General features: G+C 37.4%; 1 long non-coding RNA gene across 1 annotated transcript in view; it reads right to left on the minus strand.

Annotated features, from left to right (window-relative positions):
* Positions 1-693: 693 nt before the first annotated feature.
* Positions 694-19,157, minus strand: part of LOC128659378 (uncharacterized) — a 35,020-nt gene continuing 16,556 nt past the window's right edge. Inside the window, exons 2-3 of the long non-coding RNA XR_008402354.1 lie at positions 2,004-2,177; positions 694-812 (exon numbers count right to left, since the gene is read on the minus strand). This is a non-coding gene — a long non-coding RNA (uncharacterized LOC128659378). The remainder of the gene's footprint in view (positions 813-2,003; positions 2,178-19,157) is intronic.

Below are 19,157 nucleotides of genomic sequence, written 5' to 3' on the forward strand. Positions count from 1 at the left end.
GATATGAGTGTAATAAAATAACATAAGGACTTTTTTTATTATTAGACTATACCCCATTCAAACACATCAGAAGTACCATGTCAAGTGCTTTGCATGGTTTTATGCAGTTTTTAAATAGAAATTCATTCTATTCCATCTAAAGGGCCACTAAAGTGCCACTAAAGTAAAAATTAAAGTTTTATTACTCAGATATAGAGCATGCAATTTAAAAAATTTCAAAATGTACACATATTTTCATATGCACACCTTCTGAGGCTCCACATTCTACTGAGCATGTGCAAATGTACACAGTATGCACGTATGCATTTTTTGATTGGCTGAAGGCTGTCACATGATAGAGAGAGAGGGAAAATTGGACTAACTTTGACATTTGCCAGAATATACTACTCATTTCAAATTCAAAGTAACTGTTATTGCACTGTCATTTTTGTGTTTATTTGTCAATTATTCAAGTCTACGTGTATTAGATGAATGATTGGGCTGAGCCTCCAGAAATAGCAGACCTAATAATCTCACCTCTCTGCCTTTACACAATGGTAATACTAAAAGTGATGGTAAATTTCAGACTATAAGAATGCTGCAATAAAAAATATCAGTCTGCAAGAAAAACCACATCATTTTTTTTGTAAAAAGTGTTTATATATTTTATAATAAAAGATTTATAATCCTAATTGTTATTGTCTGTTCCTCCGCCCCCCTTCATTTCCTCTTTTGGCTGGGCTGTGATGTATAGAGCAGTCAAATCAAATAAGGGCTTTAAAGGGGCTGGCCTTCAAATTTGTCAAATGACACACACGCTGATTGGATGTTCACTAGAATTGTCATAAAAAAAAGAAAAAAGTTTATCCAAGTGGGCCAGCAAAACATTGCAATAGAAGCATTACTATATGCACTAATTTAACCCTTTAACAGATGGATTAAAAACAGAAAAGGTACACATAAACTTTTTAATGGCAAAGATTAAATATATGGCATTTGATTAGTTAAGGTTTACCATCACTTTAAAGAGAGCAACTGAAAAGGAAAAATGTATTACCTATCTCTTTCACCCCCCTCTAAGAACGTGATTACGGCTTGTTGCCTCTTATTTCCGTAGCTTTTTAAAAATGTATTCATATATTCTGTATAGATGATATAGCTACGAATTTGATTCACTTCAGCGTGTGAAACAGATCATTGAGAATACATTAACTCAGAAATTTTTTTTACAGTGCAGTCAAAATTAAACTTTCAATATTCAGATAGGACATGTCATTTTAATCAACTTTTCAATTTACTTTTATCATCAAATTTGCTTTTTTCTCTTGGTATTCTTAGTTTAAACTAAATCTAGGTAGGCTCATATGCTAATTTTTAAGCCATTAAGGGCTGCCTCTAATCACATGCTTTTTAAATTGCTTTTCACAACAAGAGACTTGATAGTTCACGTGGGCCATATAGATAACACTGTTCAGGCACAGAAAGTTATTTAAGATTTAGCACAACACAATGCTAAATGCAAGTCAATAGATAATAATAGTCACAGTCATGTGATCAGGGGGGCTGTGTCAGAAGGTTCTTAGATACAAGGTAATCACAGAGGAAAAAAGTATATTAATATAACTGTGTTGGTTTTGCAAAACTGGGAATGGGTAATAAAGGGATTATCTATCTTTTAAAACAATAATAATTCTATTGTAGACAATACCTTTAAGTCCATGTGGTTTTTCAGTGGTTTATTCTATTCTGACTGAGCACAGTCATGGAGTCACAAAAAATATGCTTTTTATTTATTTATTATTATTATTTTTATCCATCTCTTATTAGAGTGAGTACTGAGATCTGGCTCTTAGTGTCTCTAAATATGTTAATCATCAAAGCCAACCATTTCCTCCCTTACATTTGTTATATTTGTAAATGCGTAATATGGTGATTCGTTAGAAATTAGCTGTCATTCATTCATAAAATCCTTGAATATTGGAAAAGGTATTTGAATTAGAAGGAAAGATTTACTTAGCATTTACCCTAATGATTTCCCTAACAAAATTTCCCATAAATTATCATCCTTTCCCATGATGCGTTGAAGTTGGCACTTTCACAGATTCCCATGTACTTTTTAGATTGTTAAACAAGTTGTGAGGTCTATTTGCAGCACATCCCGTTTGTTTTGACCACCACATCCTGGCAATGCGCAAGTTCTGAAAAAGAAAGGAAGTTTACTTATTTTAATGTCTTGCTTTATCCCATCAGGAATATTTTGTTCCTGGCACTATTATTGTTTAGTACTGTTCTAACAAAAATTGTGCTAAAGAAGGAAATTGACTCACCCTAAGTTCAATTGAAAAGAAAAAAAAATGCTCATACAAATTTTAATTGATAAAACTATTACAAAAAAAACTATTACAATAAATATTTGTGATGTGTGCTATATTACATAATTTTAACGCATAAAGCTACTGTATGCCAACATATTTTACTTAAAGGGACATTATACACTCATTTTTTCTTTGCATAAATGTTTTGTAGAGGATCTATTTATATAGCCCATAAAGTTTTTTTTTTTTAAATAAATGTATAGTTTTGCTTATTTTTAAATAACATTGCTCTGATTTTCAGACTCCTAACCAAGCCCCAAAGTTTAATGTGAATACCGTCAGCTACCTTCTCCAGCTTGCTCCTGTTTGTATAAAGGGTCTTTTCATATGCAAAAGAAGGGGGAGGTCTTATTTGCCACTTGCAGTGGGCTTTCCAGCTACCTTTTCAACAGAGCCAAACTGACAGCTTCTAAGTAAGTTTTTAAACAGTTTTATACTGGATTTTTATATCAGTATCTGTGCATCTTATTCTTTATAGTAGTATCTATTACATGCAGTTATATGAAAATGAGTGTATACTGTCCCTTTAAAGGGACACTCAAGTCAAAATAAACTTTTATGATTCAGCAAGAGCATGCAGTTTTAAGACACTTTCCAATTTACTTCCATTATCAGATCTTTTTATATGCACACTTTCTGAGGAACAAGATCCTATTGAGCATGTGCACAAGCTCACAGGTTATACATATACTAGTCTGTGATTGGCTGATGTCTGTCACATGATACAAGGGACCGGAAAATGGGAGAAAAAAAATTAATTTTTCAGAAACAATTTTAACAGTTCTACAGCTTGTTTGAAATTCAGAGTAGGTGTTAAATCATTGACTTTTTATTCTGGACTTGTTAATTATGCAATTCTACTGCATTGAGTGGTCCTTTAACCCTTAACGACCAGCGCCATATCCTGGGCCTCTCTCTGACGTGATCTCGCTAAAAGTAGTGAGATTGTGCTATTTCTGCATGCCCCACGAGTGGGGCTGTGCAGAAATAGATGGGCAGATTTACTGATGCAGAGAAGGCCACTCGGTGGTGCTGATCATGGTGGTGTGGGAGGGTTAGGAGGGAGGCGGTGGGTGGCTCATCGCTGGAGGGGGCAAACTTACCTGTGAAATTAAACCCTAAATTACACTAAAACCTAAAATTACAAAAAAATATAAAGACTAAAATTACTAAAAATAAAAATAACTAAATTACATAAAAAAACAAACACTAAATTACAAAAAGTAAGAAACAAATTATCAAAAATAAAAAAAGAATTACACCAAATCTAATAGCCCTATCAAAATAAAAAAGACCCCCCCAATCTAAAAATAAACCCTAGCCTACAATAAACTACCAATGGCCCTTAAAAGGGCTGTTTGTGGGGCATTGCCCCAAAGAAATCAGCTCTTTTACCTGTAAAAAAAATACAAACACCCAACCAACAGTAAAACCCACCACCCCCACAACCAACCCCCCCCCCCCCAATAAAATAACTATCTAAAAAAACATAAGCTCTGCATTTACTAAAGACATAAACTTATTCGCTCGTAAATTAGTGTTTAAAAAACTTTGGAGTGAAAAACAAGCAATCGAAGGCCGAGCCCTTGAGGGGAAGGCAGATAAAGAAACCTTGGAAACCCTAGTTTCTCTTTCATCAGAGCAAGAGGAACCACTGATGGAGGAGGGTGACAAATTTCCAGTGAAATCTAATTTGTATAATAAATCCAGCCACATGCCAGCTTTATCCTTGGTTCCTAGCATTCAAAGCTTTGTCAAATGTGTGGAGAAAGATATACAGGCTATTGGTAATACAAGCATAGTCAGTGATAATCTCAGTAAGACAGAAAGAACAGCATTAAATGAACTTTAGAATCGTGATGACATAGTCAATAAAATTATCCGGTAAAGGAGGAAACGTTGTCATCATGGATACAATTCTGTACTTAGATGAAGCGATGAGACAGCTAAGAGATCCTCAGCAGTATATTCAAATTGAAAGGGTAGAATATGACACATCGTGCAATGAACTCTTGTTTATCCTCAATGATGCCTTAAGAGAAGGCTTGATTTCCTCTAAAAAACATAAAATTATTTATCATAAATTCCTGATCCTCCCTACATTCTACTGTATACCTAAATTGCATAAGAACTTGGAAAAGCCTCCAAGGCGACCTATTATCTCTGGCATAGGAGGCCCTACTGAAAATGTCAGTAAATATGTGGACTTCTTTTTGAAGCCATTTCTGACATCACTGCCATCCTATGTCAGAGATACTAGTGAGGTTTTACAAAGGTTATACAGTGTGAATATAAGTGAGAATACCCTTTTGGTGACTCTGGACGTGGAGTCCTTATATTCATCTATCCTCCAATGAGGCTGGTCTTAAAGCAGCTAGATATTTTTTGGATACCAGAGGTGAAAGTTATGAAAAACATTCCTCATTTATTATAAAGTTACTGGAATATGTTTACTTATGATAGAAAACTTTTTTGCCAGCAGAGAGGTACAGCCATGGGTGCCACATGTGCTCCAACCTACATATGTCTACATTTTGGCCTCTGGGAACATCAAGAGGTATTTGGTAGACTTAATGAGTGGGTGGAATCACATGTGGTACTATGGTTTAGGTATGAGGATGATGTTTTCATATTGTTAATTGTTAAAAAACATAAAACAGGCTTAAGTACAGAAGTATATAAGAAAAAGGGCATTAATGTGATGGTAAAGTTGGAATCTCAGGAATAGGTAGTATTTATTCATAAATATTATATAAGTAGATGTTATATATTTTTCCCTACTGCTCCTTCCTCTGCACCCTCCAGTTCCAGCTTCAGACAGTCAGCGACGTAGAGATTGGTCCCACCCGCTTTCTACGTAGGTACCGATATCTTTTTTTTAATGCGGTTGTGAACCCCCTTGATTACACAAGCAATTTAAGCTTGTGCTTCTGTCTGGTAATTCATTGACATCATTCAGGATTCCCTGATGTTCCTTCTACGCATGCGTTCACCATCAATGTGCTGAGTCAGGAATCATTCCAAAGATAAGCGCATGCGCAATTCATGAAAGGGGCGTTCGCTCTTTGGAGCTGGTTGCCTATCTGCCTGGAAATCAATTGGCTACTTGAATACACATGATGAGAAAAAAAAAGAGGACATCAGTGCCGGGTGGAGAAGTGGTATGAAAAATATTAAACTTTTATTGCCCATAATCACTCTATAAGTATATTTCAAAATAACTGGTGAATGAAAGTAACCTTTAATTTTAGTGATTGTTGCAAGGATATGTACAACATCTATCGAGTTTACCATCACTTTAAGCCTGATAGTTTAGTCCACAGTGAGTATGAGAAAGGTACTCCTGCAAAGAACTTGTTAACAGCTGCACAACCTAGAGTAGGATGCCAGCCCTGTGGGAAATGTGTGTATTACAGTAGTCTAAAGAAAACTAAGACATTTTTTGCGGATGTAAATCATGTGTTTAAAATCAAACAATGGATTACCTGCAATACCACAGGGGTGATCTATCTCTTTTACTGCACGTGCCCCCGTTTCTACGTAGGCAAAACCACAAGAGAGATAAAAGAGAGAATTAGGGAACACAGGAATTATATTAAAAATGGGAACATTGATAGCCCCATAGGAAAACATTTCCTTGAGAAACATGCATCAAACATGGATGATATATCAGTGATTGGTATTGAACATGTTAAGAGTAGAAGGAGAGGAGGTAATGTTGACAGAGTGTTACTCCAGAAGGAGGCAAAGTGTATATATGTTTTAAACACACTAACACCTGGAGGATTAAATGAGAAAATTGAATATGCAAGTTTTCTTTAACAGTTGTCAAAGCTTTTTCTAAAATCTTCTATTTCTTTATTAATATGTATTAATGATGTTAAATAAAAAACCCACCCCAAAAAAGCCCTAAATAACCCCAAAGGTTACACTTCCCATCTTCCGCCACCTCCGCTCTGTAATCTTCCATGCCAGGGCCTTCTTCATCCTGGCTCCTTGTGCCGGGGGGGAGCCAATCTCTGCATCTTCTTATCTTCGACTTTCTTCCTTGGTCTTCATGCTACCACCTTTTCTATTGGATGACTAGAATTTAAAATGAAATACTTTCTTGCTTTTTAGCTGATGAAAATCAGCCAATAGGGATTGACTGATTTAAAAACAGCCAATATGGATGAAGTGGTACCCCTATATAAAGAGATTCGGCGCTTCTGGAAATTCAGTGTGTGGCGACGGCCGCATGAATACCAGGAATCTAGGAAGAGAGCCAAAGTTTAGAAGATGCAGAGCAGATGCGGCGGAAAAGGCCACCAAAGTCCACCTCTGCAAAGGTGGGCCTCGGTGCCAGGGGACGGGATGAAGAGGGCCCCGGCTTGGAAGAAGATTGTGGAGCAGAGGCGGCAGAAGAAGCTGCTGAAGTCTGCCTCCACCACTGCGAAGATAAGACCCTGGTATCTGGAGTCGGGATGAAGAGGGCTCGATGTCCGACCAAGAGGAGCCAGATTTTCGATCAGTGAGTACAACCTTTGGGGTTAGTAAGGGCTTTTTTTTGGGGTGTTTTTTTTACTTTGAAGAAAAGGTTTATATTTTAAATTTTATTTTTTAGGATAGGTTTTTAAGTAGATTTTAAAAAAAAATTGGGGGGTTATTTGTATTGTAGAGAAGGGGTTTTTGATTTTTTTTTGGTAAAAGAGCTGAATTACCTTTAGGGCATGTCATGCCTTTGCCGGGTTTTGAACCTGGAACCTTCCCTCCTGAGCCACTGGAGGATTCAGTATCTGTTGGTTGTTCGTGAATGCCTTGTTTGCTGTCTGCACTGGCTGGCTCTTTGGCTCCACCTTTCTTGGGTGTGCTTGCTGTGGCTATATTTTCTACCGAACTTTGAAACTTTGACCTTGGCATTATTATCTGACCTTTCCCTGGATTATCACTTTTTCTCTGATTATATTTTTGCCGTTACCTCTGCCTGTTTATGAAGCTTCAATTTTGCCTGCATATTCTGATTTGTCATCTGCCTGTCTCCTGTTGACCTCTGGCCTGCCTGACTTCTCTTCCCGAATTCTGATTTGGATTTCATCTGCAAGTAGGTTTGACCTCAGGTTATGTCTGAATGTTCACCAGAATTTCCCTGAACTGTGTCAAGACCTTCATATCACCTAGTGGTCTGGTCCTGGGTCCTCATATCCAGTGAGTTGATGCAATTTCTGCTATTTGCCACCTCTGGTTCCATACCTGGATGGACATTTATCTACCATAAAAGGGCAATGCCCTTCAAAAAGCCCTTTTAAGAGCTATTGTAATTTATTTTATTGTTAGGGTTTTTTATGGAGCATGTAAATTAGTGTTAGGTATAGTTGTATTTTTTATTTTCTGTAACTTCTATTTTTTTAATTTTATTTGTAACTTAGGGGCTTTAGTTAGAGTATGGTTAGTTTCCATTGGGGGTTGTGGCGGTTTAGGGTTAAAAGGATAGGTACTTGCAGTGGGTATGTAGAAGTTTAGATATTTATTAGTGTATTGTTAGTTTGCAATTGTGGGGTACTTCTGCAATTTTTGTATGCTTTTTTTTAGATAGTGGAAATAATTGCACCTCCAAGCTGTTACCTATGTAAGTTTACTTCACTTATCTTGTTTTTTAATTTGATTAATTCTATATGAATCTCGGTCATGTGGCTCTGTTTTTTGGACTTGCATATATGGTGTAAATATTTGCAACAATATTTTTAACAAATTGCATGGTCTATCTAAATCATGAAAGTTTTTCATTCTGAAGTTTATGTTCCTTTAAAGAGATATAAAAAAGAGTGAGCATTTAAGCAAACACATTCTTTTTATCAACACATAATGATTCTGATCAATTGTGAAGGCTGCATATTTGATACTACAAGTGGATAGTTACAATTTTTAAATGACACATCTTAATGTGGTGGTTAATTTGTAAGGCTGAGATTACAAGTCTCGAGGCCAAAATTTTTTTTTTCGCTACCAAAATGCTTTTTGTACTTCTTGGGATCTTCTCGTATTACAAGCTAAAAAAAATAAACATTTTCGCTAGTGTTAGTACGAGAAGCGCAAACATCATTAGCTTGAGTTTTGGCTTGCACGTGCATTTGTTCCCCCATAAAAATCCATGGAGAAAAACAACCCTACTGATGAAAATGACAATCAATTTGAAAAACCTAACACCCTACCATAAGCCCCTAACCTTATAACCCCTAATCCGCCACCCCCAACATCACCAACCCTAACTAAACCTGTTAACCCTTAAAACATCCCCCACATTGCAAACTATCTAAATAAATGATTAACCCCTAAACTGCCATCCCCCCACATCCCAAACTAAATACATTTTTAACCCCTAAACCTCCATGATCCCCCTACAACGGAATATAATAAACTGACAACCTAACACCACCTAACCCCACCTCAATTTAAATACCCATAAATTAAATAAAAACTACCTTAAAAAAAAAAAAATACCTGTAAATTTAAATTAAAAACACTAAGCTTACCCTAAAAATAAAACCTAACATTACTTTAAAAAAAACACTTACATTAACAAAAATAAAAAAACAACATTACGAAAAAATAAAAAACCTAACATTTACCAAAAATAGAAAACCTAACATATACAAAAAAACAACCTACCATTTCAAAAAATAACAAACCTACCTTTACAAAAAAATAACAAATTAAATTACCAAAAAAATAATACATATTCCAATACTAATACCCCCCCAAAGAAACCCACCCCAAAATAAAATATAAAAATATTGTACAAATAAACTACCAAAACCATTGCCCTAAAGCAAACAGCTCTTTTGCCAAAAAAAACTAATTACCCCCTAACATTATGACCCCCCCCCCCAAAAAACTATCTAAAAAAACTAAACCACCCATTGCCCCTAAAAGGGCATTTGAAAGGGCATTGCTTGTAAAAGAGCATTCAGCCCCCACCCAAAAAAAACTAATCTAATAAAAAAACACCCCACAAAATAAAAAAAAACTAAGGCTAAACCCAAAATTGGTACTCACCAATGATGATGGGCGGCGCTCCATCTTCATCCCGGCGGCACTCCATCTTCATCCATCGTGGGTCCACCTTCTTCCATCCTCATCCCGGTTGTCCATCTTCTATGTTTATACTGGTGGTGGCAGCAATGACGTTGGTCCTCCTCTTTAGACGATCAACACGGAGATCCTCTTCATGAGGTCTCCACCCGCACACTGAAGATTGAATGCAAGGTACCCCTTTTATATAGGAGTAGCCTTACAATTCTTTTGGCTTATTTGATTCTTCAAATTAAAAATAAAAGCTTTTATCTGATTAGCTGATTTGAACTTGAAGAATCAAATCAGCCAATAGGAATGCAAGGGTTCCCCTATATAACAGGGGTAGACTATATTCAGTCTTCAGTGTGCAGATGGAGACCGCATGAAAAGGACCTCCGTATTGATCATTTGAAGAGGAGGACCAACGTCGCCGTCATTGCTGCTGACCTCGCCACCATTGGGATGATCATAGAAGATGGATGGCGGCCGGGATGAAGATGGACCAGTGATGCCGATGGATGAAGATGAAGCACCGCCGGGATGAAGATGGAGCACCATCAAACAACATTGGTGAGTACCAAATTTTGGGTTAGACTAAGTTTTTTTTTTGGGGTGTTTTTTTTTTTTAGATTAGGTTTGTTTTTTTTGTGGGGGGGGGGGCAGAAAAAGAGCTGAATGCCCATCCAAATGCCCTTTTCGGGGCAATGGGTAGTTTATCTTTTCTTTAGTTAGGGTTTTTTTATTTTGGGGGTTTGTAATAATAGGGGGTAATTTTATTTTAGGCAAAAGAGCTGTTCGATTTAGGGCAATGCCCTACAAAAGGCATTTTTAAGGGATATTGGTAGTTTATTTGTAGAATAGGTTTTTTTTTTATTTCATTTGTTATTTTTTTTGCAATGGTAGGTTTCCTTTACTTTTTGTAATGGTAGCTTTTTTTTGTAAATGGTAGGTTTTTATTTTTGGTAAATGTTACGTTTTTTAATTTTTGTAATGTAAGTTTTCTTTTAAGTAATGTTAGTTCTTTCTTAGGGTAAGCTTAGGTTTTAATTTAATTTTACAGGTAAGTTTTTTTTAAGGTAATATAGTTTTTATTTAATTTATGGGTAGTTTAATTGGGGTTAGTTAAGTTAGGTGGTTTAGTTGTTAGTTTATTACTTTGCATTGTGGGGGGTGGCGGTTTAGGGGTTAAAAGTTTATTTATATAGTTTGCGTTGTGGGGGGATGGCAGTTTAAGGGGTTAATAATTTATTTAGATAGTTTGAGATGTGGGGGGATGGTAGTTTAGGAGTAAATAATTTATTTAGATTGTTTGCAATGTGGGGGATGGTAGTTTAAGGGTTAATACTTTATTTAGTGTTTGTGATGGGGGGGATGGCAGTTAGGGGTTAATAATTTATTTAGATCATTTGAGATGTGGGGGGATGGTAGTTTAGGGGTAAATAATTTATTTAGATTGTTTGCAATGTGGGGGATGGTGGTTTAGGGGTTAATACTTTTATTTAGTGTTTGCAATGTGGGGGGATGGCGGGTTAGGGGTTAATAGTTGTATTTAGTGTTTGCAACAATGTGGGGGGATGGTGGTTTAGGGGTTAATAGTGTAGTTTATGGGTTTAAGTGTACTCTATAATGTATTCTTGTTGTGTTTTGTGCAACTTTTTTATTTCGGAACACACTTTACCAGTGCTCTTAGATTGCGATATGGATTGAAGTAGAAAAGACGATTGCACTAGTGCAATGGTGATTTATCCCAACTTGTAATATCAGTGGGAGAAAAATGGATTAGGAAATCGGTGTTGCGCTAGCGCAAAGTCTGTTGCGTCTCACTTGTAATCTCGCCCCTAGTGGGTCCTATACTTTTAATGGATAGTGTAGGGAGCACTATTAGTGCGCTCATTGGGCTTGTATTACAGGTGGTGAGATAAAGGGACATGAAACCCCAAATTTTTTTTTAATGATTCAGATAGAGCATGCAATTTAGCAAGAGCAAGTTAGGGTCAGTGGAATGGTCTGGGTGAGTTGAAGTTAGGGTCAGTGGAATGGTCTGGGTGAGTTGAAGTTAGGTTGGTCAATTGATCTATTCAGATATTGGAAGTAATAAGAAAATTATACAAAAAAAAAACAATAGGGAGTACCAAAACTGGTTGTTACCCATGCCTGAATTGCAGCCACTGTGGATCAATGATCAGAGGAGAATTATTTTACCATCCAAGCAATGGTAACAAATTCAAGATTAGAGAGTATCTCACTTGCAGATCAACATTTGTTATCTATCTAATCAAATATCCATGTGGTTTTATTTATATTGGCGAGACCTGTAGAGAGGCCAGAGATAGACTTACAGAACATAAGTCAAACATTAGACGCAAAAATAAAGAAGCACCTGTTTCCTCTCACTTCCTCTCCAGGGGACACAACATCAGCCAACTTCGGTTTCAGGTTATTGAACAAGTGGCTGTCCCCAGGAGAGTAGGTGACAGGGAACACCTTCTAAAAATAAGGGAGATGTATTGGATAAATACATTGGACACTATTATACCTAAAAGTCTTAATAAAGACTTTGATTGGAATCTATTTTTGTAAAATGACATATTTGTTGTGTTATATTCTGTTTTTTTTTTTTTAAATTTGTATATAATGGTTTTACTTTACCTATGTTTTAACTTTTGGAGTTTGGTACATTAAGGGTTAAAAGATGTAATACCAATATGTTACCAGTAGATGTCACTATAATGTTACCTAGAACTTTGTATTATCCAGGTGAGAGTATTAAAGGTACAAACCTGTATGCAATCAGTGTACATGCCTATTGTAGGTTCGAAACTTTGTTCCTGTAAACTTTTGGACCCAACTAAATGAGAATAAAGGTCTTTTAAACACAAATTTCTTCTGGTGGCTGAAGTGCTTGGATGTATGATCACTTGGATTGAAAAGATTTGGCAAATCTTACTTTGTGCCCCACAAACAGGTGCGCTGTTCTCCTTCCTCCTTGATTCCTTGAGACGAAGTTAGGGTCAGTGAGATGGTCTGGGTGAGTTAAAGTTAGGGTCAGTGAGATGGTCTGGGTGAGCTGAAATTAGGGTCAGTAAGATGGTCTGGGTGAGCTGCAGTTATGGTGAGTGAGATGATCTAGATGGGTTGAAGGTAGTGTGAGTGAGATGGTCTGGGTTAGCTGAAGTTAGGGTGAGTGAGATAGGTCTGGGTGAGCTGAAGTTAGGGTCAGGGAGATAGGTCTAGATAAGATGATGTTAGGGTCAGTGATAAGGTCTGCGTGAACTGAATTTAGGATGAGTGAGATAGGTCTTGGTGAGCTGAAGTTAAGGTTGGTGAGATGATCTGTGTGAGCTGAAGTTAAGGTTAGTAAAATGGTCTGGGTGAGCTGAAGTTAGGGTCAGTGAGATGGTCTGGGTGAGCTGAAGTTAGGGTCAGGGAGATAGGTCTGGGTGAGCTGAAGTTAGGGTTAGTGAGATGGTTTGGGTGTGCTAAAGTTCAGGTGGATGAGATAGGTTTGGGTAAGCTGAAGTTAGGGTCAGGGAGATAGGTCTGGATGAGCTGAAGTGAGAGTCAGTGAAAAGGTCTGAGTGAGCTGAAGTTAGGGTTTTTAAGATAGGTCTGGGTGAGCTGAAGTTAAGGTTAGTGAGATGGTCTGGGTGAGCTGAAGTTAGGGTTAGTGAGATGGTCTGGGTAAGCTGAAATTAGGGTTAGTAAGATGGTCTGGGTGAGCTGAAGTTAGGGTTAGTGAGATGGTCTGGGTGAGCTGAAGTTAGGGTTAGTGAGATGGTCTGGGTGAGCTGAAGTTAAGGTTAGTGAGATGGTTTGGGTGTGCTAAAGTTCAGGTGGATGAGATAGGTTTGGGTAAGCTGAAATTAGGGTCAGGGAGATAGGTCTGGATGAGCTGAAGTGAGAGTCAGTGAAAAGGTCTGAGTGAGCTGAAGTTAGGGTTTTTAAGATAGGTCTGGGTGAGCTGAAGTTAAGGTTAGTGAGATGGTCTGGGTGAGCTGAAGTTAGGGTTAGTAAGATGGTCTGGGTGAGCTGAAGTTAGGGTTAGTGAGATGGTCTGGGTGAGCTGAAGTTAGGGTTAGTGAGATGGTCTGGGTGAGCTGAAGTTAGGGTTAGTGAGATGGTCTGGGTGAGCTGAAGTTAGGCTTAATGAGATTGTCTGGGTGAGCTGAAGTTAAGGTTAATGAGATGGTCTGGGTGAGTTGAAGTTAGGGTTAGTGAGTTGGTCTGGGTGAGCTGAAGTTAGAGTCAATGAGATTGGCTGGGTGAGCTGAAGTTAGGACTATTGAGATGGCTCTTTTTGTTGAGGAGGAGTTTTTCCTCATTCTCTTGGTTTCTTTTGTTGAAAAGCAGGGGCATAAGCTCAGGAGGGTGCATGTGTCTGGAGTACTATATGCCAGGAGTTTTTCAAGAATGTTATATATCTGCAAGAGCACTAGATGGCATCACTATTTACTGCCATGTAGTGCTCTAGATACCTACCTAGTTATCTCTTCAATAAAGAATGCCATGGAAACTAAGCAAATTTGATAGTAGAATTAATATAGAAACTTTTTTACAATTGTATTCTGTCTGAATCCCAAAAGAACATTTTTTGTTTTTATATCTCTTTATGTATTGTGCTTGAGCACAATCCAAAATAGTGGTGTAAAATTTAGCACTTTTTAAGACCTGAATTAACTCATTATTAATAATAGTATAGCACATAACTACATAAAGAACTCCAACAGCTTGATAAATAAACAATAATAATAATACCTTCTTAACACTTATAAAAATATGTGCCATATAGATAACATTGTGCTCACTCCCGTGGAGTTATGCAGGAACCAGCACTAATTGGCTAAAATTCAAGTTTGTAAAAAGTACTTTGATAAAGAAGGCAGTCTGCAGAATTTTAGATACAAGGTAATAACAGAGGTAAAAAGCATATTAATGTAACAGTGTTAGCAAAAACTGGGGAATGGGTAATAAAAAGATGATCTCTCTTTTTAAACAACAATTTCCAAGTGGACTGTCCCTTTAACTAATAAAATAAAAAAATAATTAACACAAAAAAGTGATATGCACTTCAAATACACAGTGAATCTAAAAATAAAATTAAAAAGTGGATAAGCAGAAGTACTATAGGTGTCTAAGTTTGCTATGCTAAAAATATTATTTTGATATAAACAGAAAAAGCAATGTATAATGTCTGCACACAGATGGTCCATTGGCTAAAAGCTCACTGGCTCATAGTGAAGATTCACAGAACGATATTGGTGGACAGTAAAATCTCCCACAAATAGAGGAACCTAAATGTTTATTTCTCAAAAGATAAACATCCATTTAATAAAAACAATACCTACTAAATGACCTCTTGCAGATACAACAAATAAAAACTGTATCTAATGTCACTTTAAATGGACATGAAACTAAACACTTTTTTTAATAAGTTAGAGTTTACTTCTTTTCTTTAATTCAATTTACCTGCATTATCAAATGTATTAGGTATTCTTGGTAACATTTGTTGAGAAGTAGGTAGGTAGCCTCAGGAGTGTACATGTGTCTGGAGCACTATATATCAGCATTTTTGAAAGAATATTATACATTTAAAATTATTATTATTCTTTATTTATAAAGCGCCGACAGATTCTGCAGCGCTGCCTATGGGTACAAGGATAACAGTACAGTGGAGAAACAATACGATAAGACACAAAGTTTTACAGACAAATACAGGGGGAATTGAGGGCCCTATTCCCATGGGAACTTACAATCTAGATGGGTAGGAGGATTGGAAACAAGAGGTGGGGACTGCAGAGGTGAGAATGATATTAGTGAGGAGATAGAGGGCAACTGTTAGTCAATTGAAGTTAGTTTGTTAATAAGTCGGGTGATAAGCTTCCCTGAACAGAAAGGTCTTTAGGGAACGTTTAAAGGAGGAGAGGTTAGGGGCAAGTCTGACATCTCAAGGAAGTGCGTTCCAGAGGGTTGGTGCCGCACGAGAGAAGTCCTGTAGTCTAGAATGAGAGGAAGTGATGGTAGAGGATGCAAGAAGCAGGTCGTTGTTGGATCTTAGGGGACGGACAGGAGTATATTTGTTGATGAGTGAGGACAGGTAGGGTGGGGCAGCATTGGTGAGGGCTTTGTAGGTCAGGGTGAGAATTTAGAATTTAACTCTGTTGTGAATGGGGAGCCAGTGAAGGGACTCACAGAGAGGCGCAGCAGAAGCAGAGCATCGAGAGAGGTGGATTAGCCTGGCAGATGCATTTAGGATGGATTGGAGGAGAGAGAGGCGGGAGAGAGGGAGGCCAGTTAGTAAGTTGTTACAGTAGTCAGGTCGGGAAATTACCAGGGAGTGGATGAGCTGTTTGGTAGTTTCAGCACTCAGAAATGGGCGAATTTTGGAGATATTGCAGAAGTGGTTGCGGCAGGATGAAGAGAGCAGTTGGGTGTGGGGAATGAAGGACAGATATGAGTCAAGTGTGACTCTGAGGCAGCAGACTTGGGGTGATGGGGAGATGGTGGTGCCGCCAACAGTGATAGAAAAATTAGAGACTGGAGTGGAGCTAGAGGGGGGAATTAGAAGTAGGTCGGTCTTGGACATATTTATTTTTAGGTGGTGAGAGGCCATTTTGGAGGAAATGCCAGATAAGCAGTCGCTGATGTGAGAGTTGACAGGAGAGAGCGCAGGGGTGGAAAGGTAGATCTGGATATCATCAGCATAGAGGTGATAGCTAAAGCCATAGCTGTTGATAAATTTACCCAGTGAAGAAGTGTAAATAGAGAAGAGTAGAGGACCCAGGACAGAGCCTTAAGGTACTCCAACAGACAGGGACAATAGAGAGGAGGAGTCCCCAGCAAAAGAAACTGAGAAGGATCTGTTAGAGAGATAAGAGTGAATCCAGGAGAGGGCAGTGTCACAGAGACCAAGAGAACTGAGAGACCATAGGAGAATGGGATGGTCAACAGTGTCAAAGGCAGCAGATAGGTCAAGTAAGATGAGTATAGAGTAGTAGCCTTTGTTTTTAGCAGAAAGGAGATCGTTAGTAACCTTGGTGAGGGCAGTCTCAGTTGAGTGTTCGGGACGGAAGCCAGATTGCAGGGGGTCGAGCAATGAGTTGGTGGACAGGAAGTGGGTTAGGCGATTGAAAACTAGTTTTTCAAGGAGTTTTGAAGCTAGTGGGAGTAGTGATATGGGGCGGTAGTTTGCAGGGGAGTTAGGGTCGAGGGAGGGTTTTTTGAGGATGGGGGTGACCTTCGCATGTTTCAAGGAGGCAGGGAATGAGCCGGTAGAATGGGATAGGTTAAATATATGAGTAAGAGCTGGAGTGAGGGTGGTAGACAGAGGAGGGATTAGATGTGAAGGAATAGGGTCAAGTGGGCAGGTAGTGAGGTGTGAGGAATACAAAAGGGAAGCCACTTCACTCTCAGTGGTTGGGAGGAGGGTGCAGAGAGTGGCAGAGGGGGTGACTGGGAGCAGAGTTGGGAGATTGCAGGTTTGTGTTGGGATGTTTCCTCGGATTGCAAGTGTTTTATTGAGAAAATAGTCAGCAAGGTCTTGAGCACTGAATGCAAATGAGGGGGGTGGTGCAGGTGGGTAGAGGAGAGAGTTGAAAATAGAGAAGAGTCTTTTAGGGTTTGAGGAGTGAGTGGATATAAGAGAGGAGAAGTAGGTTTGCTTAGCTTATCGAAGGGCAGAGGTGTAAGAGTAGAGAATGAACTTATAGTGCATGAAATCATGTTCAGAGCGGGCACTATATAGCAGCAGTGCTGGGACTATATAGCAGCAGTGTTTTTACAACTTCCCCCATATAGTTCTCCAGATAAGTGCATGATACATACCCAGGTATGCTGTTTAAAGGGACAGTATACTGTAAAATAGTTTTTCCCTTAATGTGTTTACAATTGCTTTTTTTACCAACTGCAGAGTAAAACATGTATGAAAATTAGCTTTTTAAGGATTATTTGTGTATATTAAAGCTCTTATTTTGTGTTTTGAAGCCACAACCTAATAAAATGGGTTGAGCTTGTAGGTATAATCAGATCTCATTACTTTATCACAATGTGTACATATACCTGCTTCTTTATCTTATATCTGTCCATAAAACAATCACCAGTACTTAGAGAGAACAATGGAAAATCAACATTTTATTATATTATCTCTGCTATATCCCACTGGGAGTGTAATTTCTTCTGATGGCTGTGTTTACACAGCTTATTTATAGCTTGGACATGCAGGCCACAAACTTTCAGAATAGGTGGGGATACCACAGGCTAAATCAACTATTTTAAATGCCAATATAAGGGTAAAGGAGCTACTTGTAAACAATTTAATACACTCCAGCAGGTTAAGTCGATCATTGGGAACAAATTAAAGGGGAGAACATTTTTGAGTAAACTGTCCCTTTAACAATTTTACTCATCAAAGCAAATATTTTGTTTAAATTCCTTCATCTGAATCATGAAAGTAACATTTTTGTTTGTATGTCACTTTAAGTGGTAATGTTAAAAAAAAGAGGATGTTAAGCAGTTTGGAATCTTTAGCACCAAATCAAATTCTGTGTGACACATTCACCTTATGACTGTGACACTCCAGGATGTACAAACACTTAACAAAAAACACAGTTCCAGAATCAATTCCAACTATAATTTAACAAATTGATCTGGTTATCTGCACTCTTATTTAACAGCTGTAAATCAGATTTTTAGGCCCTGATATTCAAAACCTAAAAATCATTCTCCAGCACTGTTAGATCCCTAGTGAAATTTTCAATTTTTGCATTACTTCTACAAGGGGCATTCCCTGCATTTCTGTATGTGGAGAGCCAAGCCAAGTGCAATATACTGCTGAATTTACACTTTGTGCTTTTTATTTTATATCAATTAACACTTCTGATTACATTTTATTACATTTCAACTTTGCACTTTCTATTTTGTTTAATTTTAAACATTGAATGTTTTGGTTATTAGTAATACATTTTCTTTTCAGATTTTTTTTTTTTTTTATGAGCAGACTGTCATGTTTTAAAAGCAATATTAATATATATCCAGAAAACAATGACCTGTTTATGTTTGTATGCTATATGTGTTCTGTTTTAAAACCAAAGTTATAGTATGCCAAAAGGTAAACAATGTCTAACCAAAAGTTATAGCCACAAAAAAGCAACGTGTTACATTAGTCTCTACTTAATACATACTCAGTTAGTACTTCTCATCAGCAAACTGTGTTCAGAATTTTCAAATTGGTTATTTCACACTAAAAATATACTTTATTTATTGTGTAATCAACATGTAAGCAATTTCTTCATAATCCATCTACCTTGATTTTATTCTTGCTACAGCTGGTGTAAGGAGTATTTGCTTCAATTTGCAAAGCCTATCAAGTCACAGCTGATCAAAATAAAAAATAATAATAAAAAAAAAACTTTTATTAATGGCATCAGATTATAACACACTTTTTAATGGGTAGTGTGTGTTGGAATTACATTGGAATAAAGTTACTTTCTCCATTTATCTTTTTAAATCAATTAGCAGTTTCAATTTATCTGATATATTTTTTTTAATAAGGTGATTCAGTCTGTGCCAGAGGTTGTGAAAGCCAGCATAGGATTTCAGCTCCAGGTACTGAAGTATGCAAGATTTTATTTTCAGAAAGATGTATTGAAAAGCATAAATTGATAAATAAGACATGTGCAACCTTCAGCATATGGTAAAGGGATGTCTGTAAAAGTAATTAAATGTGCAAATACCAGGAACAATTCTAGAGGATCCTAT

This window comes from Bombina bombina, chromosome 5, assembly GCF_027579735.1.
Source record: "Bombina bombina isolate aBomBom1 chromosome 5, aBomBom1.pri, whole genome shotgun sequence".
NCBI classification, from domain to species: domain Eukaryota; kingdom Metazoa; phylum Chordata; class Amphibia; order Anura; family Bombinatoridae; genus Bombina; species Bombina bombina.